Below are 5,566 nucleotides of genomic sequence, written 5' to 3'. Positions count from 1 at the left end.
AAAATATAATATCAAGGAAAACATTCTGCAATATACCAGAAAAAAAGATTGACTAGGATATGGCAGATTCTACAATAAAGAATGAGAGGGCCTGGAATATCATATTTACTTAGGATCATTCAATCTTCCCACAGACCCTCTACTCTACTCAAAATCCAAGAAGTGAAAGTTTCTGTGCTTTCTACTGAGATTCCAAACAATTCTTCTAGGACTCTGCATTTGGTGTTTTCTTGGAGCTGGAGCTACCCTGGAACTGTCTGAACTTCACACTGGCTAATCTTTGGTTTGGTAATTCACCAGATATTTTTGTATTGTACCAGGAGGATCCCTGTTCTGTCTCAAGACTTCTTCATTTTTCACTAATCTATGTTCTCTGGGACACAAATTTGTTTTGTTTGTGGAGGAAATATGGAGAGATTGAAATTTACTGACCTATCTGCCATCTTTTCAGAATTCTTTTATGTGGCTTTGGAATAATTTCCATTCTGATTACGTTTATTATGTATCAACTATGTGCCAACACTGTGCTTCTGGAGGAGACATCAGGAGCTCTCTGTTCAGTCTTCTTCATTTCAGTTCTCTTCAATTATGAATTTAAAAACACTTTAAGGGCTGCGCACATGGCTGGCCTAGGCGACGACGGCGGCCTGGAAGGTTACATGTCCCCGACCTACGGCCTGTACGCGTTCCCATACATGCCGGGGCCCAAGGGCAAGGCCGGCGGCGGTGGCTGGCGGCCCCGGGGTGCGGTGGGGGTGAACTCCGGCCTGCCGCCCTTCGGGCAGCCCCCGGCGGCCGACTACCTGGACAGCTACCAGCGGGCCCAGCTCATGGCCGTGCTGGCGCAGGTGAGCCCGGGCCTGGTTCCGCGGCTGCGCAGGGCCCCGAGCCGCGACGTGGCAGAGCAGGTGAACCCGCGTCGGGACGCGGCCGTGCAGTGTTCGCTTGGGCGCCGCCCGTTACCTCGCCGGGCCCGGGAGCTGTCCGAGGCCCCTTTCCCGCGCACCGCCGCCGTCTATTCGCCCGTGGCCTCGCGCCGTCTCGCAGCCCTAGTGGAAGAGCCCGAGGGCGGGGGCTCCGCGGGGGAGGAGGCGGGCTGTGAGGCCCAGGAGGGCGGCGGCCGGGGCAGCCCGGCCAAGGAGCCGACCCAGTCCGACAGCGCCCAGGCCGCGGAACCCGCCGACGAGCCCGAGGAGCTGGAGCCAGAGCAGGAGCACGAGCAGGAGCCGGAGCGGGCCGCGGCCGGGGAGGCGGAGGAGGTGAGGGAGACCGCAGCCCCTGGATCGCAGAGCCCCGAGCAGACTAAGACTAGGCTGCGCTTCCAGTTCTTAGAGCAGAAGTACGGCTATTATCACTGCAAAGACTGCAACATTCGATGGGAGAGCGCATATGTGTGGTGCGTGCAGGGCATCAACAAGGTCTACTTTAAGCAGTTTTGCAGAACTTGTCAGAAGTCTTACAACCCTTACCGAGTGGAAGATATCACTTGTCAGAGTTGTAAACAGACAAGATGTTCCTGCACAGTGAAGCTTCGCCATGTGGATCCTAAAAGACCCCATCGGCAGGATTTGTGCGGGAGATGCAAAGGCAAACGCCTCTCCTGTGATAGCACCTTCAGCTTTAAATATATCATTTAAGTGAATGGCAAGAGTCCAGATGTAACTTCTGCAGACAAATGAGTTTGTTTTGCTTGCCACCTTCCCTTCCCTCATTTAAAAGACTGATGAGAAAAGTAAGAATATTTGACTGAACCTTTAAATAAAGGTATTATTGCAAAACAATCTATATGTTAAAAACACTTTAAGTGGTTAGAGTGACATTCCCAAGATTTCACAGAAAATTTTTGCAAAATTTGAATCTAACCCAGGTCTAATGACTTCAAATTCAGTGCTTTTTCATCTGTTTCTATCTGTTTATCTGTTTCCCTAAATAGGATCAGGAAGACACTAAAATAACTTAACAAAAAAAAAAAAAAAAAAAAAAAAAAAAAAGTTATTATTTAATAGTAAAAGGATCAGGGATTTAACAAAGGGCAAGTAGAATCAATTGTATGAGATATCCATTAAAAACAGGGGCATGCAATCTGGTAACAGAGGAATCTTATTAGCTTGTCTCACTTTTTTATCAAAAATTGCAGGGGGAGCCTAAATAAGTTTTTATATGTTGGTATGTCTTCCCTCTGGTTAACTTGGAAATACATTATTGAGACCTCTTTTAGTAATCCTGATCAGTAGATACTTAATGAGGAGTAGGGCCAAGATTTCACAACTCCTCCTCCATGATTTCATCCCACAGAGTGGAAGTAAAGGATTCAGGTGATCAGATCCCTACAGCTTCACTCTAACTAGAGAAAATGGCTTTCAAATAAGGTGGACTCATCTGTCTCTAGCACTCAAGAAATGGAATGTTAGCTGCTTTATGAAAACCAGCTTTGTGTAGCAATCTTTAGCTAAAAAAAAGTACAAAAACTCTCTCCATGTTATTTTGATTGGCTTAGTTTCCTTATTGTAGGCAGGTCATCCCAAACCTTGGGAAAAAATAGGAAGAACAAAGGGCATGTGCCTTGCTCTAACTGGTTATTGTTTTTGGAATAAACAAAAGTAGGAGTCTCTCCACTGCTTTTGTTTTCAAGGTTTAAAAAAAAAGGGGGGGGGGGAAGGGCATCAGCCTTTATAGATGGGAGGAAGGGTGTGGAAATAGATTATATTCTTCAGCTCAAATGAGAAAGGTCTCTTTTGAGATATACTAAGAAGAGGGAAGGAGAATTTAATGGAAAAGGGAATATTACAGATTAATATTAAAAATCAAATAATAACACATTTAAATCATTTTTCCCCATCAATTACTTTGGTTGACATTTAGATAAAAGAATTATAATTAGTATAGGTTGATCAAGACTTTTTCAAGGATTCCCAAATACCATGTAGCTGTGTGTGCATGCACACAAATACATATGCGAACACATATATGCATGTGTTCTGTGGAAGTCCTTTTTGGAAGGGCATTTTTCTTTGTATCAAACTACATATGTAAACTTGGTCTTTTTAATATTCTTTTTAAATAACTTACTTTTGAGGTAAAACTTCCTAGATTCTATCATATGGATATAGACCCATTGAATCAAATATGTAGAACTAGAATGGAACTTAGAAGTCTTCTAATCCTTTATCTCATATTTATTTATCTCATAGCATAAATGAAGAAAGTGAAAAAAGAAATTGACTTTCCCAAGGATACATAGATAGTATTTAAAAGAAATAGAATTTTAATCTATTCCATTCTGATTACAAAGTCAATGTTCTTATCAGCATACTATGCAGTCAGGATCTAGTTGTTTATCTTTTTGAGAATATTCACACTTATTTCACTCATTTTTTTCTCCAGAGAAAAGGTCTGAATTTTATTCTATTGTCTAGTGGCAGAAGTGTGCTATGGGAGAGAAACTTTTTCATCCTACCCGATAATTATGATCCAATGCAACAAACAGGGTCATCAATTTAGATCTAGAATTGATCTTGACAGTCATTTAATTCAAAACCCCATGTTCTAAATGATTAATTGTACCTGATGAAATTAAGTGATCTTAGTATCCCAATGAAGATGAGGTAGTACCAGGGCTCATTTTCAAGCCCCATATTCCAAAATCAAATGTTTGAGCATTTTTAATGGCACTCTCATTCAGCCCTATCAGCCTCTTCTAAATGAAAACTGAGACCCACTTGTGCTGTGACATACAGAAAAGAAAGAGCAGCTTTTCTGCCTGAATGACGATATGGATTTCTTTAAATCACTGAAATACTGAGAAAAACCAAGCCTTTCATAATTGATCATGGCACATTTTTGATATTATTGAAAACAATGTATTCTTGGTTCTGCATGTTTCATTCAACATTAGTTCATGTAAATATTTCTAGGCCTTATTATAATCAGCTTGTTCATCATTTTTAATAAAAAAGTAATATTCCATTTCCTTCATGTACCAAAGTTTGTTTAGCCATTCCCCAACTGATGAATATCTACTCCTTTTCCAATTCCTTGCTACCACAAAAGAGCTGCTACAAACAATTTTTCACATGTGGGTCCTTTTCCCTCCTTTATGATTTCATTGGGGTATATACCCAGTAATGGCTGTGCTGGATTGAAGGGTATTTTTGATATCCCTTTGGACATAGTTGCAATTTGCTTTCCAGAATGGTTGGATAATTTTACAATTCTACCAACAATGCATTAGTGTCCCAATTTTAACAGAGGTCCTCCAACATTTATCATTCTCTTTTCGAATTATCTTAGCCAATCTAAGAGGTGTGAGGTAGTATCTCAGAGATGTTTTAATTTGCATTTTTCTATTGAATAGTGATTTAGAGCATTTTTTCATATAACTATAAATGGCCTTTTATTCATCATCTGAAAATTCTGTTCATGTCCTTTGACCTGTTGTCAACTGAATAATGACTTGTATTCTTATAAATTTGACATCTTTATCAGAAATACTGGTTATAAAGAGTTTTCACCAGCTTTTTACTTCCTTTTTAATCTTGTTTCTGCTGGATTTTTTGTGTGCAAAATCCTTTTAGCTTAATGGTATCAAAGTTGTCCATGTTCCCTTTCATAATGTTCTCTAATCCTTCTTTGGTCATCAATTCCTCCCTTCTCCAAAAATCTGATAGGTAAATTATCCCTTATTCTAATTTGTTTATAGTATTATCACCACATCACATTCATAAATTATGTATCCATTTTGACTTTTTTTTTGTATGGGGCGTGCCCCTCATTATTTATTATAAAATAATGGCATTCCAAAAGAACTACATACCATGATTTGTTCAGTCATTTCCCAATTGATGGACTTCCTCAAAAGTTCCATTATTTTGATAGCAAAAAAGAACTTGGCATAAATATTTTTTTTCTTTTTAATTTAGGTTTATTGTCATTTGCCCAACAGAACATCAGTGAGGATTCAAAATATGTAACTATAAATTCTCATTTCAAGAAAGCATATACAATAACAGAAGAGATTGGTAGGACCCAACATGGCATAGTAAAAACAGGAACTCTCCTCTCTTTTCCCCAATCCCAGACAGCAGGCTATAAAATTATTGTCAGTATTAGGGATTTCTAGACCTCTCAGCCCAGAGATAATAGACATGACTTTGAAGTTCAACAGAAAAGGTTTGGCAGTAAGCTGGGAAGGCCTAGATCGCTGGTGGCAGTAACACTAGCAGTGGCAACTTCCAGAGGCATTTCATCAAAGGAAATCTATTTACTAGAGCTGAGGAAGGACTCTGTTGCTTTGGCACTCTTAAACTGATAGCCACAGTGGAGAGGGGACCTCCCTCACAATTACAGAGCAGAAAAGGGGGTTTGTGATTAGGTCCCTAGAAGGATCTTTGAAAATACTTAAGGACAGTGCACCCTTCACCCTGGAAATGGAGCCCTACTGACTATGAAAAATTACTATGTTGAAAAAGTAGTTCAAAATTTATAAATTATTGTGATACTTGAGAACCATTACCAAAAAAATGATACCTATCACCTTTCAAGAAAGTATCAAGGAAAATTGTTTTGT

The 5,566-nt window shown here is 40.1% G+C and overlaps 1 pseudogene; it reads left to right on the top strand.

Moving 5' to 3' along the window:
• Positions 1-548: 548 nt before the first annotated feature.
• Positions 549-2,067, top strand: LOC141554134 (zygote arrest protein 1 pseudogene; annotated as a pseudogene).
• Positions 2,068-5,566: the final 3,499 nt, after the last annotated feature.

Source organism: Sminthopsis crassicaudata, chromosome 1 (genome assembly GCF_048593235.1).
Source record: "Sminthopsis crassicaudata isolate SCR6 chromosome 1, ASM4859323v1, whole genome shotgun sequence".
Lineage (NCBI taxonomy): Eukaryota > Metazoa > Chordata > Mammalia > Dasyuromorphia > Dasyuridae > Sminthopsis > Sminthopsis crassicaudata.
This window is presented reverse-complemented; position numbering and strand designations above follow the sequence as displayed.